A 27,798-nucleotide genomic window follows, 5' to 3' on the forward strand; every position below is an offset into this window, starting at 1 on the left:
AAATAATTCCAAATATAGTTTTAAAACAACAAAAATTTGAAAGCTTCATAAATAATGTTCAGAAATAAAAATATTTTTTTTTTATGCAAAAACTATAAAGCGTGTAGAAGTTTAAAATTTGATTAAAATAAAAATTAATTAAAAGAAAAATTGGATAATAATAAAGCAAATTAGTGAGTTCTGTCGTCGACATTTTTAAAACATATGTGTACTTAGCATGAGAATGCACCAAAACCTTAAAAATCTAATACCCGCTCAGTCGGTCGAGCGTCCGCCTAGGAAACCAGTTCGAAGAGAAAAAATATTTTTAATTTTTCTAACTTTACCGTATACAGCAATATGAAAAACAATTTGCAAGTAAATTCTTCATATATCTTTACCTCATTGGGTGGAGCGTCTGCCTAAAAAGTCGTAGGGTTACAATCTACTTCGAGGAGAAAAATAATTTCAATTAAGATCACCCCACCTTCCGAAGTACCCTTTACAAATCCTACATAATTCACGCTAGTTTTTATTATAATTCACTCTTAGTCGTAACTTCCAATATAACTGTTTTTATGAAATTAAATATTGTATAACAATGCTATCCTGGCAATAAAATGTTCTCATTTAGGTAACAATCAAGTGTAATCAGAGAAAAGTAAAAAATTCAATGTGAAATCAACTTCAAACTAAAAAAATTAATAAAAAGTTTCATTTTTGTTTAAAACTTTTAAATTAAAAATTCAATAATTTTTTTTCACATTATTATCGAGTATCCTTATAAATCTAGTCATAAAAAATAATAATTTCAGGAAACTTAATGTCAAATAATTTCAATTTCCAATATGTTTTTTACAATAAATTGAAAATTAAATTGAATTGATAAAAAACACAATTTTTACAACCAAAATGCTGAAACAAGTGAAAAAATGAGAAAAAAAATTAGAAAAAAACGTAAAAATCTGAAACTTTGTTTTTCATCTTTGACTAAACCATTACGGAAAAATATATCAGAAGATGCAAATACTAAAAATAATGGAAACTCTTTTATAGAAGATGAAAATCATTTGACTAAAACAGTTAATGAATATGTTGAAAACCATGGTTTAGTTGGTATAAAGACAATATTAAATAAACCAGAAAATTTTAAAAAATTTACACAAAATCAACGTGAAATCATAAATGAAAATTGTAAAATAATATCAGATTCAGCAGAAAGAACAGTACAAAAATTCTTTAGAGGAAACCAGGAAGAGCATAACGTTTATTCCCTGACTAATATTTTAAAAGATGCACCAAAATCTTCAAGAAATACAAAGAGAAAAATTCATGATTCAAAAAATCCACTGTCATTTAAAACAGCTAATATTTCATTAAAATTGAAAAAATTTTATAAAGCAGTTGACAAACAAAAAAGGAATGCTGCGAAAAAAATTCAAAGTTCCTACAGTAAGATTGAGGAGAAATCAAAATGTATTATTGATGAACTTAGAATTGATGAAAATCTGAATGAAGATCATGGTAAAAATATTATCTGTGAAAAATTTTTTAAATCAATCTCTGATAATTCTATTCAAGAACATAAAAATCGATCTTTAAATTTAAGTCTGTTAGATATCGTAAGAGGCGACCAAAATTTGAATCACAATGATTCGACATTAATGCATTCTATTAATAATATAGAAAATTTATCAACTAATATTTTACAAGAACAATCATTTCTAATTGAAAAACAAAATGACTCAATTGAATATTCAAAATTAATAAATGAAATAAGTGGGAATTGTTATGAGGCAAAAGAAAATGACTTAATGAATTCTGAAAATTTGGGTATAGACAAAATTATAACAGAGCCTCTAAAGTTAATTTGTTCTCCATTACCCGAAATGCCGAAAAATCCAAAACAAGTAGTAAAATTACAGGAGCATGACACATGCAAAAATAATACGAGCCACGTAACAAATGAAGATCATTCAATTATTTTTAAGAATTTAGATGTTCTTCCCCATAAACACTTAGTTATGAACTTTAATAATAAAATTGAAGATTATTATGAACAACTTTATGTTAAACATTTTAAGGAGAACACATCATTAGAGCTACTACGTGATATGAAAAATGAAACTAAAGAATTATTTAAAAATGCTTATGAAAATTTTGAGGAGTCAAATGAAATTTGTGAAGAAATTATCGAAATTTATAAAACGATTAAATTGAAAATAAATCAATTAAAAACTATTAGTGAACAAAGTATAAATTTAATTAATCAGGCAATTTGTATAATAAAAGCAATAATTGAATTATTTGAACAGAAACCAAATAGTAAAAATGATGAATTCATAAAATTTAATAATAATTTAAAAATTTATTCTGAAAATATAAAAGAGGAAATCTGGAAAGAATTTTTAAAAGATTTATTAGAAAAATTTTCATCTGTCATTGAACAAAATTGTACTTGAATAAATTTTGTGTTGCTTAAGTATTTTAAAATTATTTTTACAGAAATTAGTAAGAATTTTAGTATTAGGAATCTATTCCAACATGCTGAACTTAGCAATAAATACTAAGATATTCATATTTTACAATTTCTTTCCAAAATACTCCGAATCGTATTCAGTGTGTGTGTGTGTCAAACCAATAAATTATTTAACATTTATATCAGTAATTTGTATTTATTGGAATTTTAATGCCAAACAAATTTGAAAATTTGCGATTTTTACATGTGCCTTTGATAACAATTTTGACGGATTTACTAGATTCCACATAAGAACGTCTAAATGACATAAGAACATTCCTTATCAATGAAAACTTTTTTGATGTTCCGTATGTTGCGAAGCATTTGTATGTGTCCTTTGTTAAGTCAATTCTTGAGTATGCTTTTCATGTTTGGGCGCCCTTTCGTGTTGTAGATATTTCTCGTATTGAATTTTTTCAAAAGAAATTTTTGCGTTTTGCTGTGAGGGATTTGTGCTGGCCTGATCCTTTTAGATTGCCTTCGTATAAAGCTAGATTGATGTTGATCGATTTGCAGTCTTTGAGAGCGCATAGGGTTAGTATACTAGGTATGTATAACAAATTTTTGCACTTTACCAAATTCTTATAATATTAAAAATCTTATTTACAATTCTAATAGCACTTGCACACTATTTTTATTAAAATATTATTTTAATTATTATGTTGTATAACTCATATTTAATTGTTCAAATTTTTCAATTTAAAAATGACAAGGAAAACAACAACAACAACAACAACAGGGAGAGAAAAATCAATTGTCAAAATATCATTTAAAAAAATTTCATATTTTCCCACCAAAACAAAATATAAAATTCAATTATATTGTTTAACATGCGACATGATTGACAGATGACTTATTTGAAATATTACAAAAAATTAAGCAATGAAATTTTTTCATAAAAAAAGTAAGTATACAAAAAACAAAAACATTTAGAAAAAATCTGATGTGGTCAGCATGTAACCGATCGCAATATCAATTGTCTAGTTTACGGAAAGGATTACAAAAGATTATGAAACTGTATTTTAAACATTTCTTTCCAATTTTAAAGTTTAGAGTTTCGCTTTGTCCGTCTGAATTCTCTGAAAAGTTCCGCAGTTAATTTCGGTAGCAAACAGAATTGAAATACTAAATTTCAAGAAATTTCCCCAATTAGTTACGTAGATAGAGTAAAAAATGTAAAATCGGCCTCTGTAGTTTCCGACCCATGATTTTTCCAAAAAAAATATGGGCTCATTATTTTAACACTTTCTATGTTATTTCTCTTTATCTGGACAAAAATCTAAAATCGCCCGGGAAAAGGTTTCAGATCTCAAATCCTAATAAATTTCAAAAATTTATCAATCTGTGACATAGGCAAAATAAATCCAAATATAAAATTGAGATACACGCGTGCCCACATAGATCAGTAGGTAAACACATCCACACACTGACATCTCACTAAAAATAGTTTATTTACGGTTACGTACCATGGAGAATTCCATTTCCACCCTAAACTCGATACACCAAATTTGTTACTTTCACATACCCTCCCTTATTGTATGCAATGCGGTCGGTAAAAAAAGCAATAAAATTATCTGTTTTTCTCTTGACAGTTTTTTTGAACTTGAACTACCAGCTATGAAAGAATAAATCAATAACTAAATATCTAAAACAAATATTATTTAACTTTATTTGAATTATTCCAGGTCCAATTTAGTAATTTGACTAACAGGATATATTTTTAGGTTATTGGATAAAAACGATATATTTTTTAGGTTATTTACGATTCCTCTTAAATCTAACCAGTTTCAATTAAAAATCAAAAATCTTCATGACGCTTCCTGGACTTGTAAAATACGGGATGATTTTCTTGTTGTTTAGGTTTTATTTCTTATAGTTAAGACCTTATTCGCTACAGTTGCCGGTTTTGAATCATTTTAGTATGATTAATCATTTCAATGTTAAAAAGGACTGACGCCCGAGCAGCAGTACAATCATTTTGATTTGTCTGCCAAGATGGTGTGATTTACAAAATTTCGGCTACTCTGTTTGAGTTTACTTGAAATCACGGTTCACGAAATTGGGTTCTGTGTTTGTAACTACCCGAATCCGAAGCTCAAATTCAACAACGCATCACTTTAAACAAACAACAATCTTTAAATGAAATTATATTTAAACACTAAATGACAAAGGTTGATTTATCAGTTCTTAACAAAATTTACAATCAAGTTTTGAAATTTTCTGTACATTTCTTTAAGTTAGAAAACCAAACTTTTAAAAAATCGTCCATTATAACAATAACAAACATTTAATAAAAATTTTATAGCTTATATTTTCAAATAAAATAACTTTTGTCTTAATTTTTCTAAAATATAAGCAACTTTTTTTATAAAAATTCGGCAAAATAGAAAGAACAAAGAAAAAACAAACAAGTGTTAACTTTATCTTTCAAATAAAGACTGAAAAATAAGTTAACATAGAAGTTGATTTTTTTTTACCAAAAAATGAAAAAAAGAACCCAAATCAATTTTTTTTTAACTTTTACAAGAAAAATAAATATATGATAAAGGCAACTATAAGAATATAGTTACTTTTATCCTTGTCCAAGGAAACTTTCTAACTAGATTTTAGATTGTACACATTGAGTAACAGTGCCCTCCCACTAGATATGGCAGTCGTCTATATACATAACATCGAAGTGAGTACGTACTCCTCCTGCTAGTGAGATCCCCATAATCTCCAAGAAGGTGCATTAAGGTCATCTTATCATCTTCACAAAATTTTCAAGTCTCCCCACTATCTAGGTTCAGGCTTCTAAGGCGACCCAAAGACATGAAATGCTCCGTCGAGACATTGTTGGGAATTCTAACATGGTTCCTGCCTAACCCTATGATCTTCTTAAAGCGCCCTGGTCGTAGTCATCTAGAAGCTACCCGGTCTGCCGAAATCCCGAAAGATTACATAATTCGCCACAAATCGTATGCGGTATGATTCTGCAAAAGGGCTCCAAGACAAGAAAATTTATAATTAAGATGAATAAGTTGTTATATAAAATATTATTAACCTTGTTATATAAAGAATATTTAGTTTGTCATATACGTAAAATCTACAAAAAATGGAACTAATTTTAAAAACTTTCTTACAGTTCGAGAATGAGTACAATTCTAGTAGATATTCCAGTAGAAATTTCTAGTTGAAACAGGACACTTCTGCTCTACATGTAAAATGGTCCTGTTGCAGGTGAAATTGTCATATCGCAGCCTTGTCATATGCTTGCACAAATACAATAACCAGTTATTATCTCTACAAAAATCTACTCTGGATTATAATATTAACAAATAAGGCACGAATCTACTATACAAAATATTATAGCACAATTTCCACAAAATTTAATTGAAAATCTTAAAATAAGTAATCAATTAGATAAAAATATACCCGAAAGTAACTATAGTTACTATCATAAGTAATTAATTACCAATATCACACTTTTAAACCTACATAATTCAATCTCAATTATTATATGTACAATCATTTTCATATGAAAAATTCAAAAATATGACAATCAAAATCGAAAAATTTAGAAAAGGTTATTATTTGAGTACTTATTTTATAAGTATACAGCGATTAAGAACGTATTTACTGTATACATATCTCTTATATTTATTTCAATTTTTTCTCTCTCTCTCACTCTCATTCACATTTTTCTTGTTTCCTGTTGCAAATTCCCACTAAACCCTTTCAATATTAAGGTTTCTTAAAGTAAAAGAAGAATACCAGAAACAAACAGAATAATTTTTTTATAATTTTTCAAACTAATAACTGTACACACTTATATTTATATATATGTATGTATATAATTATTTATTTTATATACCTACAATTATTATTTTTATATAATTTATGTAAGTATATATGAGTAAGCAAAAATCCATATTTTTGTGGAAACAAAAACCAGGAATAATTTATAAGGTAACTTCCTTCCGGTTTTTCAAAAAGTTATTTCCAAAGAAAAAACAAAAACAACAAAAAAATAATGTCGAAAAAAGGAAAATCGCTTAAAAATTCTCTCATTGTTTCGTGTTTTTTTTTTTTACATTTTCAACTTTTTTGTTTTTCTCGGTTTGTTGTTTTCTTTTTATTTTTTGAAATAAAAGTTAAACTTTATTTCTTTTTTATTTATTTTTTTTTTTCTAGAATAATTTTAAATACCTTCCATCCGACATAAATGTCAGAGTGAGCACTAAAAAGTTTTTTGTTTTTTTTTTTTTTTTTTTTTGAAATAAAAAATAAAACTAATTTTTTTTTTTGTTTTTTCTTTTCTTTTCAGTATTTTAAACTTTACATTATCCTTTAAGTTTATTTTTGAAGTATATTTTATTCTGGCAGGACAATAAAGATTTCAAATAAAATGTGTAACTTTTAACGCTTCATATTATTGTAACACGTTTATGTATGTAGTGTACCTATAACTTTAGAGTGTTACGATAAAGCAACGAAAATCTCTATATGGAAGAATTGAAAATTTAAGGTGAATTTGATTAAAATATGTAAGTGATTAAAATAAATAAAAATTTAAGATATGTTTGTGTTAATATGTGCTTTTCAATATTTATTGAATATTTTACTAGATATGTGTAAATTAAGGTTATAGCAAGAATAAGTATGATCTACAGTTCGAGAAATGCAAAGTAGCTTAATGAAAATATTAACAAAGTGGAAATCAGCCTGACGAGAACTAATAAATGGAAAATAAATTTAAAATTTTTCGTATTTTTTATTAGCCGATCTTGATTTTCAATGTATGCCATTAAGAATTTGGTTTCGATAATTATCTCCGATAAACTATCAGAAATTACAAAAATTATGAAATTAAAAATCTATAAAAACACAATATTTACGTTCCGGGAAACTGTAATATAGATGAACTTGCGATTCATAGAAAAACACTCGTGATTCTTCCTGAAAAGGAGAACTTCGGAATGCCTTTAAACATGCACAAACAGTTGTTGCGCAATACAGCAATAGAACAAAACAAGGCAAAGAAATTGTGACCAAAGCTAGATTTGCATCTTCTCAAAAACCCGGTATCTCGCCGACGCATGAACATCGTCTCTGGAATAAAAATTCGAATAGGATTTATCTGATTGGTGAACTTGTCAAAAACATGCCGCAAAAAAATTACATCGTACGCTAAGCGAACTTCAGAGAGAGTTTTTTTGAAATTTGCCTGTTTCATCAGTATGCTATAGATTTTTGTGAATGCTAGGGACCTTACCCGGTTTTACTGAGAAATATTATAAGTTACACGTTGTGATGTCTGTGACTTAGTAAGTCCTTACATTAAATATCTTAAAAAATAATTAAATAATATATTACAACGATTTAAGAGAAGAGTTTGTATGGTTAACATTTTAATTTTCTCTCATTTTTATAATTAAAATTGTATCATATTCTAAATTAATGATAATTTAGAATGAATTAAAGGAAACTACACTATAAAATTCTATAAAAATAATTTAAAATTACCACTAATCCATAAACTAATAATATTTTTCTGTATATATTTTTATTCATAAATGAAATTATTATGTATTTCATGATAAAGTAAAAATCTCATATTAAAATTCGTTATACTAAATTCATAATGAAATACTGAAATATTGATATATGCAAATATGTAATTTTAGTTAATTTTAGAAACCAAAATTTCACATATTCTATAAATATATTTTCCATCTATACTAGATTTACATTATACGAAAAACAAAATTTTCTAAGACATTTTATGGTTTTTGTGGAAAAATATTAAATTTACATTTATGTGCGAAAGTATATGTATACGTATATGCCCTAATATACATAAATAACTTATAAAATCAGTAAATTATTTTATATTCATAATTTTATCCTTAAAAATAAACATCCTTCAAAAGTTTTCCTCTTTTTTTTTATTATTATTATTTAAATTAAATAAAAATATAGTTAAATAACTTTTGACGGTTTTCAAAACTTATAAGGTAACCAAACAAACCAATTTATATGTGAAAGTTTAACCAAATATAACTTTGAAATTTTATTTTATATATGTAACGTTTATGCATATATATGTACATATATCTATATAGAATATGTAAATTTATTAACTGTATATGTATGTATTTAACTGCAAAAACTTTATTCTTAATTAGAACATTTACTATATATAGTAAAAATATTTAATATTTCCATATTACACACATCCATGCTTGTATACACATATAAAACCAACACCCACCTATTCATTACTAAAATGGAATATTTGTAAATCCTCTGTAAAGTGGTTATTTTTTTTTTTATTTAGTTTAAAATAAAGTTTTTTTTTTTCAAGTCACGGAAAACTTCTACATGAACTCCTTCACGTTATTAATGTTGTTGTTTTTCAAATATACCTTTACGATTTTTCATGTTTATTTTTGTGTTTATTGGGTAAAATATGTGTTTATTTGTTTATGTATAAAATATATATGTATAATACACATATGTGATATTGAATTTATGTTATATTGAAATAGTTATGAAATATAAAATTTAAACATATACACATATCTGTAATAGATTCGATCCCTTACATAAAATATCAAAAAAAAAAACAATATTGGAAAATTTTGTAAACTTTCTACAAAAAAAAAAAAAAAAAAATTTTTTTTTTTTTTCAAATTACTGTTATACTGAACCCAAAAAACAAAATATATCAATTTATTTTTGATTGGTTGCTTTTTATTTTGTAAAAGAAAAATTTTTCAACAGAAATCGTGTCAAGTGAAAAATTTTTTGTGATTTTAAAATGTAGACTTTTAATGTCATATTTGTTGACTTGTTGCAGATACTTATGAGCCTTTACCCAAACATATACATTAGAAATGTATATTTAGTTTTTTTTTTTGGTTTATCTGGAAAGCACTACCCTCAATACATCCACCATGCACTATTCCTCAAGATTCCTCTACGACACAATTCTCACCGCTAAATCTAACCAAATCCTTTGACAAAGTTCAGCAGATACGGGTGCGCGCAAAATCTTCTTGAAACCATCAAACGGATATTCTTTAAAAAAATGTCTTGTCCTTCACATTAGAGCGGAATAAAAGCAGAACACATGTTGCAAGCTCCTCACCACTCCGATATTTCGGCAAACATCCGGAAATATTCAGCCTTTTTGCAACCCTTCGTAATAAATAATGTAATGAGCTATATTTTTACTTAAAATACTGCAATTAAAAAAATCTAAATTTTTACATATATTACTCATAAAACAACATCAAAGGGTATCTTTTGAATGACCCCATATATTTAATTTGCATTAGTCCCAATTTCATGACACTTACTTTTATATATATAAACCGAATTATTATTCTCATACACAATAGATTAAACAAAGTCAAACCGATAAATACTTGAATTTGTTGAAGTAATCATCTCATAACAATTTAAAATTATGTTACAACAATTAATATTATCTGAGTCTTTATATAGTATCTTCTCATATAAGTTCAAAAATAGTTCAACCATATCTCAAATGTTTTAGCTGCGTTGATCAAATTTAAAGTAAACCTAAAATGTTTCATAAACATCAAATTTTGGCCGGAATGGTATATAATTTATACAGACATAGTGTTGACACAATCAACTACTTACATTCTTATACGAGTATTGAAGTTAATTGGATAATTATTTATCATCGCCATAATAATCTTCTTCAAAACAGTAAATTTGTTCAAATCCAATTTTAATTAACTGTACAAATTAATACCTTCTACAAATATATTTATATATTTACATATACTACAATAATCCTATTACATTATCAGTTTAATTTTTTAAATGAAATGCAAAATTTTTTTATCATTTTTATTATAATATCGCACTGATTTGAATAAAAACACTATATTTCAAATGATAATATGCTCTCACTTCTGTTATTTAAATATCTAACTACTTGTTATAAATATATAAGAGGAGTAATTCATGAATGAAATTAGTTATAAAATTTTTATAAATATTTTAATTTAATTTTTACAAAATAACAAAAACATATTTATCTCTACTATTCAAACTGAAAATTCAACTTCATCCAATTTCATTATTATGTATAAGTGTATATAGATATATTTACAATTATTCATAACAGTAGTGTTAAAAATAATTAAATAATAGAATCTTTTTTTCGAAATTTCATAATCTGAAAATTTTAAATAAAACTAAAGAAAATACCAGAATAATATTCATATTTCACTTAATATAATATAACATACATGTATACACAAAAGTATAGAAGATTAAATGAATACGTACAACAGTATGTGTATACACATATACATGTAAGTATAACAATTTCACAGTTATAGCAATGACAGAATTTTGGCAAAGTGCTTAATACACAATACAATAAAATAAACATAAAAAAAAAAACAAAATGAAACAAGAAAAGCAATAAAATCTCAACGGATTTACAATGAGGTATTCCACGCTTTTATATTATGGTAATAAAACAAACAGAAAAAAAATAAAAAGAAAGGAAATATGGTGCCATTTTGACCATCTTTTTAATAAAAACAAAAACAAAAAAAATTAAAAATGGTTGTTAAGAAAACAACAGAAATTTTTACAATTGTTAGAATAATAGTGACGAAGTCTTTTGACGCCTTATTATATGCAATTTGTAAAAATTTGTTGTTAAGAAATGAAAGCACTTATACGTACCCCAATATACATAAATAAATTCAGTGCTATAACAATAACTGTTCTATAAAATTTCAAGTAATTTTATTTTTTCCTCAATTATAACCCAATTTTTTATAAATTCTACTCTTAAATAATTAAAGGATTACTTTTGTGTACATTCATAAAATTTCACTTGAAAATTAGGAAAAGAAAAATTCAATTCTCTGTTTTTTTTTTTTGAAAAACAAAATTTATTATTTCTTTCAGTACAAACAAGTGTGTGTATACTCGTAACAGTATAAAAGTTAGCAAACAAATAAACTTTTAATCCATTTCTGTTTTTATTCAAAAAAAAACAAAAAAAAATTATTTTCTTCAAAATATTTCAAAAATTAATTTTTTGTTTTCTTTGCTATTTTTCATTGAAATTTGATTCTCATAAAGTAAATTTTTTTGGTATTTTTTTTAGAAAACTTATTAAAATTCTTACAATGTACATACATACACATTCACAAATTTATTTATGCCGGCATATGTATGTGTCATGGGGAAAATTGTCAAAAAATAAAATTAACTGCAATTATGTACAATGGGTAAAATTTATTATTCGTGCGTAATATGACGGAAATCATTTTGAAATTCTATTATTTTTAGTAATAGAATAAAAACGACAAGAAAAAGGAAATATTTTGTTTTTTGAGAGAACACACAAGGAATAGAAATGCAATCATTAAATATTTTAAAACTAATATATAAACGTCCGGCTGCTATACAACGTCCCATGTAATTAAAAAATAATAAAATCATAGGCAATCCGATTAACCTATAGAAATTACGAGTAACTTACATTGGATTTTTATATCGTACTTTTAGGAATATTTCTTGTGTTTCTTTTAATGAAATAGTTGGAAGAAATTTGTTGTACCTTATTCCGTCAGATGGCTATATATTCTTACATAAAAAACAATCCAGAAAAAACTGCGAAAAATTTTCACTGCTGTATATGCAGGTAAGATATTATCAAGTAAGTACTGCAATTACCACCTTCAAGTCTGGAATCATTTCCTGAAACGTGCCAGATATCTCTATCAATAAATTTCCCATTAGCCACTCTTGACTCCGTTAACTTAACCAGTTTTGATTCCATCCGAGTACTGAAGGATCGTTCCCCCTCACCACCCCAAAATAAAGCCCAAGCTCAATAAATGGAGCTACCACTCGGATACGAGCCAGCTCATCAGCTCTTCCGGTTCATTCAAATCCTCAATTTCCGACCACCTACATCAGAATCAGCAAGTAGCCCGGAGTATTACATATTTATTAACGGAACGTTAACGTAGTTATTAGCAAAAATTGATTAAAACAATTTTAAATTAATAAAATTTTAAAATATTTTCATTATAAAATAAGAGCCTTTACGTCACAACAATGCTCTGATTTCGGTGTTCCTAAATAATTTTCCTTGATTAAGATAAAAATAAAAATAAAAATTTTTGTTAAATCAAAGAACTTTAATAACAACTCAAAAAATAAAAAAAAAAAAAACAAAGAATATTTACTAAATGACCGAACATTATTCCGAACATAAGAATGAAAGAAACAAAGATGAATGAGTTTTTGATTTAGTTTTCTTGATACTTTTTTTTTTGTTTTTAAAGGACTAAATTTGAAATAAAGCACAAATAAAATAACAAGAAAATTGACATAAGGCAAGAAAAAAAAGGAAAGAACATTAAAGAAGAATGAGATAAAAATGAAAGAGAAAAAAAAATGACTAAGAATTCAGGATTTTCAGAAGGAAGAAATATTTTTGTTGTTTTTTTCTTATCACTTGTATAGAGTCCCAGAATGAAAAAAAGACGGACGAGGAGTAAGGAATCAAATCAAAAAGATAGAAAAAAAAAAGTTTTTTCCTTTGTTTTTGACATTCTACTCTTATCCAAAACTGTGAATCTCAATGGAAAAGCGCTTTTTCTCGTTTCCTTTCTCTTTAATTTTTTTTTCTCATTTTTCTGTTTCAAATACACTTATATATTTAATCTATTATGTTTAAAAGGAACATTATAATTTTAGAATTGTTCTTGTTTTTTTTTCTAATTTTTTTTTATTTTTGAATTACAAATATACATATATACATACGTACATACCAGCACACATACAAAACAAAAAGTTAGAAAGAAGATTTTTTTTTCTTTTAATTTTTCTGAATTGAATTTCTCACTTTTTCTTTTTCTCTCCCATCCACTACTGCCTACTTATATACACTTATATTGTACATGTGCGACAAAGAAAATAGAAAAAGAAGGAAAAGAAAACAAATCTTTATAATTTTGTTTTAAGTTAGAACAATTCATTTTATTCCTAAAAATAAAGTCAAATTTATGCGAATGAACACTTGTTTTGGATTAAATTCAAAGCCAACTGATTCTTCAAGGTTGATGATGGTTTTATGACGAATTTTTTTTTTCACATAACAAAAAAGTGAAGAAACGAGTATTAAAGTGTATAAAAAATAAAGATATTCTTATGAATCATCTTATGAATAAACACGCACATATGTACATATAAAAAGGTACGTACTCTACAATCTGCAGATTTTAAAAAAAATCAAAAACAATGGCCAACAAAAATTTAAATACAATTTTATACATGTAATAACGAAGCTGCTATGGTTACCGCAAATCTGACATACCGAATTTTCAACGAAAATGCAGCTCATCATTTGTCAAGGAAAAGCATTTTTCGTTAGATGAATTGTTTTAAATGAAAGTTTTTGTATAGCGAATGTGAGGAATAAATCCAATGTAGAAACAGGTTGAATATTAGGAGCTAAGTAATTAGGAGAAAACTTCATTTGTTACTTTCAATCGAAATTTACAGCATATGTAAACTACTGGAAAATTTCAATGGTAACTATAATGCAATTTCGAACATCTGAACTTCGAAAACAAAGAATGAAAATTTTCTAAAAATTGTTGTTTTTTTTTTTTAATTTTTTCCTTTGTTTGGCTAGAATATAAATTGTAAGTTTTAGAAAAATACACAAATCATCTAAAATTCCAAGTACTTCTAATCGATTTCCTCAAAAATAAAAAAAAAGATTAAAAATCTTTTTTTTTCAAATTTAATTTTTATCCATGATTTATTTCTTAAATTTATTTCTTCAAATTGTTTTTCAGAAAAAATAATACAAAATTGCATTTGTAATTCTTAAAAATTTTTATATTGAAAATAAAACGTGTCCAATATTTAAATACATACACACAAATTTTAATATTAATGTCCTTATTCTTTTACCATCTAGTTACTCCTTAAAAAATTTTTATTGTAATTAGATTTGTTAAATATTTCTCATTTGCTTGCAATCTTCTCATTTTTAAAAAATATTTCTTTTATTAACTTCATTAGTTTTGTACATACATATATGAGTAATTTTATATAGTTATACATTAAGCTATTCCAACATTTTATCAAACTTACAACTATTTAAAAATGTTTTTTTTTATACGGTAAATGCTAGATTATGTATGATACATTAAATATCTTCTAATATGTTTTTCATTGAGATTTTAAATACAAATTAAATTTTATTTTTTTTTCTAGGCCGCTAATGAATTTCACTATAACGTCCCTTGGGGTAACAAAGGTTAACTGGAAGCATCTTAGTTTTAAGCGGCCAACAGCGGATGCTCTGCCGTCTTATCCTCTTCGAAGCAATGACTAGACATTTCATTTTTCGCCTTGCTGATTCTTTTCAGGTGAACAATTGAGAGACAATGTCAAGTGAGTACTTCAACCACCAGCTTTAAGTCTGGATGACTCAACGAGATCAGTTCGCTGGAAGACTCCATAAACGTGTTGGAGTGTGCCATTCCTGAGTCGACCTACTCCACCAACCACTTTTTCTCTCGCCAGCCCAGTCACTAGCTGCCTGGGGTAGCGTCATCCACGGCAGCCCAATGTAGGGCCCAGGATCAACAAATACAGTCAATATGAGCCAACTCATTACCTAAGCAAAGCTCCGAGAACGACGAGGCACTCTCTAATTAGAGTTGATGTTACTCCGTCGGACGAAAAAAACTATTTTTAAATGAATCGTAAAAATTTGGTAATTTATAATTTTTCTTTCTCGATTTTTTAAATCTAATTTCCAGGTTTTATTTACAATTCCGTTTACGAACAATAATAGGCAACGACGTTAAAAGTATCCGAGTTTCGCTGAATTTTTAATTAAACTTTTTAAATATAATAATTTTTTATTAAAAATTATTTTATATTTATAATATCATTTTAATTATTCATACCGAAAATCTATTATTAAAAAAAATTTAAATCTACATACATACATATATAACAAAAAAAAAATAAAAATAATTGAATATTTCAATTTTAATTAAATTTGTCTTTATACAAGTATGTAAGCACCTTCGAAAATATGTTTATATTATTGTACAGCTGCTATATAACTTTTTGAATATATATAATATAAATTTTGTATATATATATATATATATACATATAGAGGTAAACAACATTGTATCTATCATTTTTAAAAATACAAATAAAACAAAATAAACCACTGAATTTTAAGATCAATAATTTTTATGTGTACAGATGTGAAAATATTTTCTATTTAAACACGAAATGAATGATATATATATGTATGTAATATATGATAAATAAGAACTTATAAGTATATTATTTGCACGTATTATTTTAATAAATTATATACTTTACTTTTATAACTTAATATTCAATAAATTGAAAAAGATTTCGTTTAATGTGTCAATTTAATTGAACTTTATATATTATAAAATATATAAAAATCTTGTTAAATTTTTGCACATTTATTTATAAACCTACACTTATAAACATATATATATATATATACTTAATATATACTATATACATATATGCATACTTACATTTATTTATTTGAAAACTTAATAAAACCGAACGAAGTCAATTAAAATGGATCAATAAATTCAATACAATATCTATTAGTTTTAGTTAAGGAACATTATTTGCTTATTTGCTTCTTTCTATAGATATATATATATATATATATATATATATATATATACTATATAAATAATATAAAATATATTGATCAGAAAATGGAAACCTTTTCATGAGGCTGTGAGTCAATAGTCTACAAAGGTTTGAGTATATTATGTTAAAATGTTACACTTTATGGAAAAAGTTGTTCAATCAAATTATGTTCAATTTTATTTTAGATTGTTAATCTGTAGCGGTTCTTGTTACAAAAACAAATTAAACTATATGCAATTCTTATATACTATAAGTAATACTTGTATATTCCTAAAACTATATGTTCATAATCGCATTGACATTCGTCTTATCAGTTCAATTAAATACGGCATATAAAATTCCATTTTATATTGGAGCATCCTAACGTTGCTATATGCTTATTGTTTTGCTTAAAGCAAGAAAAAACCGACAAGCAAATAATATATGTATTAATGATTAGTGCTTACTTATTGTCTCTCCTTAAATGAAATTACGCAGTTATTTAAACATATACGCCATCTAATATTTAAAGATGTACTCCTTTGTCATTCTGTGTACGCCTCTAATATTTATATTTTAAAAGTTTTCAAATATTAAAAATTTTTCTTTAATATTTATGATTTAGAATTAGTTATTAAGTGAATGACTTAAAATAATTAAATATGACTCACGGGCCATAGGTTACCGATTCATGATATACATACATATAAATAAAGAACAATCATTATATTATTATATATGTACGTCTATAGAAGGATCTATATAAGTAAAATTATTTTTAATTGAAATAAGACTTCTTTATATACAGAATATGAAATTGTCTCAATTAAATTAGTCAATTTGTTGTATATTTACTTGTATTTATTTATTTATTTTGATTTTCTTTATTAAACAAAAAATAATTTATTGGTGGTCTAACCATCTAATTAGTTAAATATAATTTGAATAGTAAAAATATATAACACGTTATCTGTATAGAATGTATCGTATATAAGCTGATTAAGTATATTATTTGGAAATTTAAAAAGGAACAAATAATAATTTCTAGATTTCAAATGAATAAAATACGAAATTTTACAAAAATTGTAATAATAAATTACAAAATAAAATACAAAATTATTAAGAAATTTAAACGAGAATTACAAGAAAAGTAAACGAAACTTTCAAAAATTAGTTGAAAAAGATTTGAAGTAGCTTTTATTAATACGGTCATTTATAATTAACAAAAGAAACTTCTTCAAATGATCTATGTTTAAGTATTTTCTCAAAGCAATATTAATAGGGAACTAACACTCCATATATCTCAAAAAAAAATTTTTGAAAAAAAAAAAAAAAATATTAATTATTTGAATTTTTTTCCGAAACAATTCATTTTTAAGTTTAAACTCATGACATAAATTATAATAATATTGTTTATTTATAAACATAATAATTTTTGACAGTAGAATTAATATTTCTTCTCTGAATCTTTTTGTATATATATATAAAAATAAATACATAATATGTTATAAGCATGTATGTAACGCTTATATATAGAAAAACATTTGAATAAAAAATTTTGATCTCTTTAAAAATTTTTCAAAAATATTGTACATAATACATACATACACATATACAAAATATACACATATAACAATAGGTTAATAATGAAGTATATTATGTCAAAATATTGTATTTGATATTTTTAATCATATGTCAATGTCAATTTGCTCACACTTAGATATATCCAAATAAGATAACTTATAAGGTATATTATTTTTTATATACGAAATATACGTACATATATATATTTATGTTAATTATATATATACTTTTTATTATATACTAATACATATATGTAATTATTTATAAAAATGTCAAATATAGTTTAATATTATCAAAATATTGCAATCAATATCAAAATCGTTGATCATCATAATTTAACAGATATTTCAAAGAAAATTTACAAAAAAAAAAAGAAATAAAAAATAATAAATATTTCAAAATCCATCAATTTCACTTCACATACATTTTATTGTATTTTTCTTTTTAGCATATTTTTACCATAAAATTTTAACTTGAAATATATTAAAATAAAAATAGTCCTGTTTATTTAAGTCTCTTCATTATCCTTGTATTAGTAATCGTATAATTGGATATAAAATTAAAATTTGAAAATTTGATATTTCAACTTTTTTACGATTACACGTATCGTAAAATTAAAAGACTAATTAAAGACCTGAATTCAGTGACGAATACAGTAGACTTTCAATATATAACCAACATTCTGTTCAAATAATATTTATGTTGTAAATTTTTTCTTAATATAAAAATTATTATTCGTAATATAGGGATTTCAAAATATTATTAAAAAACAAAAAGAGATTCTCAATAAATATCGTTTTATAAAGAGTTTTATATACAGGGGTTTAGAATATATAAAAAGAGAATTAAAAATAATTGAACTTTTTTTAAATAAAATTTAATATTACATAGAATAGTGTAACTATTTGTATAATTTTAAATAAATTCTAAATAGCCAATAGCAACCATTATTATGCCTCATATGTTGTAAATTTTTTTCCTCATTATTACGCTAGAGAAGCGTATAGAGCTTCAACATAACCTCTTGGTTCATGATGATTCTTGGCTCAGAATATTCTACATATGTTTTTCATGAATTTATTAACGAAGATCTGTATCTTTTTGCATATTAACTCTGGAAGCTAACCATATCTCACTCCCGTTAAGCAGCACCGATTTAACACATACATCGATTACTCTCACTTTGGTGCTATGTGAGTTGCCTTCTAGGTCGCCTATAGCCTGCCGAATGCATAACTAACTTAAGTAATCCTATGTTTTATATCTTTAGCAGTTGGCAAAACCGTTGTTATTTTGATGTCCAGGTATTCGAATTCTGATACCTTTTCAATTTGGGTATTATGTATGTAGAAGAGGGCTTGAAAATTTTCATTTATGATTTCCAAATCTTAATATTTTTATAATTCACGAATAAAACTTAATTAAAACAAAAAATCAAAAATACTTATATGTTTTTTATTACCTGCTGTTAAAAAATCAAAACAATTTTTTTTTTTTATATTTTTCAAGTTCATTAGTTTATCGCATTCATTCATTCACCTCATAATAATATTCTATGAATGAGTGTTATTTAATAACATTATGAAAAAGAAGCAAAAAAAAAAAAATCTATTTAATTTTACGAATTTTATAAAAAAATGAGCATATATTATTTTTTATATACATACATATGTATATGTACACAAGAGATTTTCAATTATATTAAGCATTAATAATAAATTTATATTAAAAAATGTTATATTAAAAAAAAAAATAAGAAAATGTGCTCTTTTACAAACCATTGATTTAATCTAAATGTGTTTTTATTTTTGTGCTTTTTTATATTTTATGATTAGTATATTTTGTTGTTTTTTTTTTTTTTTTATAAATTCATGTTTTCTTTCAATATTTTGAAATGCATTAACATTCCTTTCAGTTGTTATATGAACACACACATACCCATGTTGTTATACAAGTGTTTATAGTAAAAAAAAAAAAACATATTATAAATAATCCACTGTCGTCAATGTAAATACATAACATACACACATACATACAATATTCAAATATAATATATCCTTTTTTTATTATTTTACATATTTAAAATATGAAAAAAAAAAAATTATCCAAAGACTATATTATTTTATTTTTCTATTTTTTTCTGTTCTTGTTACAAAACCATAATGAAATTTGCATACAGTATATGTAATATGTAAATATGTATACTATTTGTATAGAGGAAAAACGACATTTTATATTATTAAAGAGGACCATGTAATGTTAAACAGCGTGACGCGCTCAACAAAATTTCAAAGCAAAACAAAAAAAAAAACAACTAAAAAAAAAGTGTTATGATTACAACACGTACCTCTACGGTACTCTATGCATAACAGTATTGTTCATATTATATAGCTATGAATATATTTTTATAAATTTTATTTGCATATGCATACATACATACATACAAAAATATAAGAAATTTTCTTGCTCTTTTTTTTTTAATATTCCTAGCATCAACATAAATTTTAGTGTTATTTTTTTTCTCTCTCCCTACACATTATTACTGATATTTTTTTTTTTTTCAAGAAGTACATACATACGTTACAAATATAATACATAGGTATATGTATATATTTATATAGTAAATGATTGTTTTCTTTTTTATTACAAAGTCAGTTTTGTTGTCAATAACATTTTGTATAACAGTTTATGCTTCATCAATTGAAAGTCTCATTGCTTTTATCTCACATATATAGAATATTAATAACATTTTGTTTGTCTTTTTACTATTGTAATAACAGATTTGTAGAATATTATGTATAGGTAATATACGATAATAATACGGCTCCTATAAACTGTAAATTTTATACTGTCCGTCTTTTCTCATATTATCAAGAATTCTTTAATTATATGCTTATAGTGATTGAAATTTTTCAGCACATTTACTAGAGAATTCCTTTTTAAATAAAATTATGTGACAAACCTTTAAATTTCCTGTCCACATTTATAATCCTTATCAAAAATCAAATATTTTCAATTGATAGCTTCGAAAAAAGCAATGAAATTTCGGTTTTTTTCAACTAATTGCTTTGAAAAAAAACCATATTATCAATAGACAGCCCCGAAAAATATGCAAAAATTAAAAATCTTCCTTAATATTCAAATTGTTTTGTAAAAATTCATAAATATAAAACTTAATTATATATTTCTAAAGTGTTATACAAACGTGTTATACATATATATATATAAAAAGTCTTCGTTATACTTTTAGTAATTATTAGAAATATGAAAATATTTTTATCTTAAAATATTAAGATAAAATTCTATAAATACCTTAATATTAATCAAAGGAAAAAGCGCTATTCTGCAAACCATTACTCTTTTTTACATTACTTTTTTTTTATTATTTTGTTTTTTTTGTACATTTCTAGTTAATAGGCTCCCTTCGGATGTTTTTTTTTTCTTTTATTCAAAATCAATAATTTATTTGAGCGTAAATATGTTATACAGTTTTTAAATATTCAAATAGGGTGTATACCATATTTAATGATTATAATAATATCAAGTACGAAATTAGGAAGTGATTTGTAATTTATGTTAAATGAAAAGCTGCTTTCATAATGATTGAAAATAACTACACAACTTTTGAAAATTAATTATAACTAAATACCTGACATGTAAATGCTAAAATCAAAATGTAACAACAGTAAATTTATTTATAAAGACAAATTAACGGATTTTTAAATAGTTACAAATGTCGTGAACTAATTAATAAGAAAAAATCAAATATAAACAAAAATTGCAATATTGCCCAAAAAATGTTCCATCGCATGAATTTTTTAAATTATTTTTGTCGTATACCAAAACTATACTTACTTCACTACTTCCGAGCAATGTCAAATGTAATCAAAACCTCGTAATTATATTAGAATAACTCAATATGTCATCAATAATACTCGTATTAACTTTAAAAAACTGAATTCCGTAATTTATACAGAACTTGTCATTTTTATATAAATTAAAATGAATCAGCATTTTCCTATAAATTATAGCTCAGCTCTTGAGCGCAGCCACTAATATTATTGATAATTTACTATTTTTTACGAGCTTTTTAAAAATTATTAATATGATTAGGATGTACATTACTGAAGAGAGATACGAATAATGGAACTGCTCCACTCTAACCACCGCAGTTAGTCATGCCTTATTGTAGCTCGCCAAAGCCATTTCCGCCTCCTAACGACCAAAGCCGGACAGTCACACAGAACATATATGGCCGCCTCCTAATCGACCAACAGTGTGTCCGATTTGTTACGCCCAGTAAAGATGGCAGACATTGACAGTTCACAGTAGGGAATCTCGGATCCCTTTCCCGCCAACTCGTAAGCAATCTCGTTGCTTCTATACCTCGCACACAAATAATAACTAATCTGTTTGTACGATTACGTTACACCCTATATTTAATATATATAAAAAATATAATGTAAACATAAAACATAGGGATATGTACACAATTTACTTTCTTCTATATTTTCTATATTTATTATATTCTCAGAGGGATGAAAAATTTTTCACACATGTATCCGAGAACAATTTTTTATATACAAATTCTGTATTTCTATATTTTATAGAAATACAGAATTTTCATCTTTTATTTTTTTTCTAAATTTGTACGAATTATTTTTAGATAATCATAATAAATATACATATATTTGTTTATGTGTATATATAAAAATATTTTTTGAAGAATAGCTGATTTTAGGAAAATAATAAAAAAACAAGGTGAAAAATAAATGTATACATGTTCATTTTCTTCCATTATTTTCTGTAGCCATACCTAAATAATGTGAAAAAAAAAATATACAGGTATTGTTTTTTAAATAAATATTTCATTCTTAATAAATTTACCTCACATACGAATTGAAATTTGTTTTTTTTTTCTTCAAAGATATTACGGATTTGTCGTTTCGCACATGATATTCTCATAAAGAATATATGGTATGTATAAGGTATGAATGAAAATTTACAAATTATTTTAAACAAATGGGAACTCTGAACAGAATGATACGAGTACATAGCTATTTTTTTTTAAAAATTCATTAAATTTATAAAAGTTACTGTCCTAAAACATATGATTATTAAAAAATTTATGAATGCATTTAAGTAGTTGTTAAAATTATCATTAAGTATCATTATGGAATAATTATTAATTTGGAGTTGATGCACTACAATCACATACATTTTATACACTTGATATAATTTCTTTTATTCGTAATTGATATGTTAAAGTGAACCCTATAACAACTTTGAATTATTTCTAATCTATATTAAATGATAATAGAATATTAGGTACTTATAAATTTTATAAGCATACATGTAACATTATTTTATCTCAATATTTCTAAAATGTTACTTTCAATTTAAAATACATACAATATGTGTATGTTTATCGATTTTTTTTTCTAACATTAATCAGGCATTATTTTTGTTTTTGTTCATATATTTACTGTTATAATAAATAAGGTACGTATATTGAAAATGTCATATTAAAAGATATATAGACCTACTCGTATATGCATGAGTCCATGTATAAAGTTCTATAATGAAATTTCCTGTATTTGCTGTTTTTTTTTTTTTTTTGTTTTAGCCCACATAAAAAAAAAAGTATAAAGATTGAATATTGATGAACTTGCGAATAGGAAGTATAACTATATGTGAACAATTGTGTATAATGCATATATGTATGTGAATAAATTCAATAAAGATATTTTTATACATTATTATATTACTGTTATGTACATAAAATATATTATATTTATACATACATATAATTTAAATGCAGGTAAGTACATAAATTTCTAAAAGTTTTAAAAATATCCTCTTCATCTTTTGTTTTATATTTTTATTTTCATTTAAAGTATTAGTGTAAGTGACATGACAATAAAATATTTGAAAAATGACATATTTTGTCATTAAAAGAGAAATAAATTAAAATATTTGAGTGAAAGGAAAAAAAAAAAAAACAAAAACATTATAAGCGAGAATCGAATCGTATAAAATGAGAAATGATTTTTGTGGCTATTTTTAATCAATTTTTAATATTGTCTTAATATAATTGACTTACATATATTTAAAATAAATGACAGTAAGAAGATATATTAGAAATTAGTTGTGGTAATATTTCTAATGTGCATGTATATAAACAAAAATTAAGTTTTATCGAGTATATATGAGCAAATATTAAGTTTGATCGAAAAATTGAATTTGAATGTGCTACGTGCCTATTTTCAGGCAAAATAAGACGTGCATATGGAATAAAACCCCTTCATTTCATACTTCTTCGATAAGTTTTCATACGTTCATTTAAGTTACAACCATAACTGGCTGCTAACATACAAATCACAGTTCGATGATTACGTCAATTTACATTGTTCAACATGTTAAAAGTATCACATTTTATTTCATACTTTTTTCTACACAAACTAAATTTAAGGTCGAAATTCTTGGTATATACAAATTAATTTTTTTTTTATTGTTATAATGTTTATTTTATTTATTTATTATTATAATGTCGATAAACATTTTAAAGCGTAAATCATTCGTGTTAAAGCTTTTGTTCAAAAAAAAAATCAATAATATTGACCAAATATGTTTTATACTATTATATAATATTAAATTAAAATTGATATATAATTTAATTGACAAATGCTAATATTATGTTAATTATTATTATTATTTTTTCTAGTATAATCTATCGTTACGTAACATTGAATATTAAGATTTTAATAATTAAAATTATACAAAAAACAAAAATACTCTATAAGGTATATTTTCTTTTTAAATTAGCATCTTACCAATTTTAATTTAATTATATAACTCTTGACAATTAAAAACAATTAAAAATTAATTTTAATCAAAAAAAAAAAACATTCCAAAATCGAAATCAAAATGAATTTAATTTTAAAAATGCGTGTAAAAAAATCATTTTTTTATAGTTTTTTGTAAAATTTTCGAATAATTCATATAGATTACATATTTACAATAAATGCAATCCCAAATAAAAACGAGAAAAAATAGAGTTGGCCTTGTCAACTCTGTGATACCCGTACGAATTGGTTATCCTATGTGCGAATAAATAAGCCATAAATTTTCAAAATACTGTGTGTGCCAAACTACTATTGAAGTTGTGCGGCAGCTACCAGAAAGAGCCAAGATATTTTAACGAATTTTTTCAAGCACATCGGCCCTACTAATATATTCGCTTGTGTAAAATATCAATATTACAGCTTTTATAGTTTCTGAAATATAGTCAAATAACTTTTGAAGTTGTATGGCAGGTACCAGAAGAAGCCAAGTAATTTCAACAACTTTCATCAGACATATTGGCCCTACTAATATATTTATTTGTGCGAAATTTCAATACCACAGCTTTTATAGTTTCTGAAATATAGCCAAATAAATTTTGAAGTTATATGGCAGCTACCCGAACCGGTACCCCGATTATGTCCAATTTCAATAGGGTTCTGGCACTTACTACAGTAAATCATTTGTGAAAATTTGGTGAATTTAGCTCAATTAGTTTTTGAGTTATCGTTGCGACGGACGGACGGACGGACGGACGGACAGACAGACAAAGCTAAATCAACTCAGAATTCGACGCTTATCAAAAACATACACTTGAGTCTATATCTAAGACCGTTATTTCTCAACGTTACAAACGGTAAGGCAAATTTAGTATACCCTTCGAACGTACGTTCGTACGGGTATAAAGAGCTTACATGCCATATACAAATGTATTTTAATTATTATCGGTATTCTGGGTCATTTCAAAATTCTATTTTACTTTGAGACATAGACTACATTTCACGACTTTAAGACAAATATTATTTTCATGGTAAATTCTAATTAGTTTCATATTCATTCGATTATGAATTACACTTTGAAGTATTTTATTGAGCTTATTGTTAACTGAAAAATTCTTACGTTTTATATCATAAAATGCAAAGAATTGTCATTGAATATTATGAATATAATGTTATACATTCCGTGTATTATATCTGTACATTATTTGAAAATTGAAGAAGAAAATTATAATTAAAGAATTTTGCAGCCTAGTTATCATTGAAATAAAATTAATTATTTCGTAGTGAATGTTTATGAGAAATACCGACAATTGCGAGAATATACTACACTTTTAAATCCTCATAGTAATTATACAAAATGGAAATGAACTCAATATTCTTGATAATGAATTATTATTATGTTATATATATATATATCATACATATAGTTAATATTTTATGGTTTTACAATTTGTAAAACAAAATTAGTTTAAAAAATTTATTATTATGTATAATATATAAATAAATATGTTTACAAAATAAATATTTGTATTATAAATTTTAGCATTCTATTAAGAATAAAATTGAATGAGAAGTAAAATATAATATTATTATTATTTTTTTTTTATAAACAACTCAATAATTCAGTGTCAATTTTTTGTTAAATTTTCAAATAAACTTAAACACATAATAAGCATGTATAATTATTTTAAAAGTATTTATTTTTACAAGTGTTTGATGTACATATGTATTATGTATATACATAAGAATGAAATTTTTGAAAATTTAGTACAGTATTGTATAAGTACTAAATAATTTAAAACATAATGAATTATAGGAACTTAAAGATTGTGTTTATCAAAAATTTCTAAAAACTATAAAAAATTTCCTTCTACTATATATTATGTATGTATAACAAAAACTGTTTGAATCAATTTACGCAAAATTTACGTTTCAGACTTTTTTTTTTTCTTTCTTTAATGTATATAGGAAATTGGCGTAAATTGAAATTAATCTTGGAAATAATTGTTGAACTATGCCAACTCTTTAATTTTGAAGCAATGAAATTATATACAATCGTCAATTACTTGGAATTAAATTTGAAAATTATTATATGCGTGCTATATACAGTACAATTACGGAAAAAATTGGAACCATTGATTAAATGAAAAAATTACCATTCTATTCAACATTCTGTTGATGTGTTGAACATAATAATATAAATATTAAAAATTAAATTCTAATACATCTTGTATAGAATCTAACACAGAATCTGATAAAATATTAAGACGAAAAACACTCAATTTATATATAATTAAATTTAAATTTAATCAAAATACTTAGAAATTATTCTTTACAAGCACTTTCTAGAAATTAACCAAAAAAAAATATTTTAAAATATTCAATTCTTCTTGATACTTGAATATTTATTTATACATGCTTTAATTTTTAATATTGAATTACTTACATAATCATATTTACATAATATACAATAATAATAAAAGACAAATTTCATTTAATTTTATTTTAAAAATAATGTCTAGGTACATTATTTTATTAAATCAAATAATTTTAACAAAAAATATCTTTTTAAATTACAAGTACAAAAATAATTGAAAAAAAAAATTAATAGTTTCTTTCACAAAAAAATTTAATTATATATATATAATTATTATTATGTATAATTATTATTATTAAAAAAAAAAATTAGATAACTAAAATATAAGTATGCTAATTGGTGATTTAACTAAAATATAAAAATTTTCTATAATATAATTTTCTTAAGGATTTCTTTAAGGATCGTTTTCATTCGAAAACTCAAGATTGGTGAAGATCGAATGGTATTAGAACGGATCCAAAACTGGAGACGGAATTTTATTTAACATATGTGGATTAAGATCGCAGGTTGTCCAGGAGCTTAGGGACGTTTCTAACCAGAGGTCTTTGTTTTGGATCTTTGTATATGCATATGAAAACATTGTTGGGGATATGTGCACAAAACAATTAACATATTCTGGGATACCCAGACGGTAATGCGGGCTCTTGACTTCTACCTCTTTCCACCTCTTCAAAAAAATCTTTTGCAAAACTTTAAACGCATTTTCTGGCTAAACTAGAAGAGATAGGGCGATTCTAAGTGTTTTTTGTGATCACTGGGAATCCACAGAGTCCGCCAATATGATAATA

General features: G+C 24.5%; 1 protein-coding gene across 3 annotated transcripts in view; it reads right to left on the minus strand.

The window, feature by feature from the left end:
- Positions 1 to 27,798, minus strand: part of LOC129608336 (1-phosphatidylinositol 4,5-bisphosphate phosphodiesterase classes I and II) — a 285,565-nt gene that overhangs the window by 237,927 nt on the left and 19,840 nt on the right. The window lies entirely within an intron of this gene.

This window comes from Condylostylus longicornis, unplaced genomic scaffold (genome assembly GCF_029603195.1).
Source record: "Condylostylus longicornis isolate FDR11 unplaced genomic scaffold, ASM2960319v2 ptg000031l, whole genome shotgun sequence".
In the NCBI taxonomy this organism is placed as follows: Eukaryota; Metazoa; Arthropoda; class Insecta; order Diptera; family Dolichopodidae; genus Condylostylus; species Condylostylus longicornis.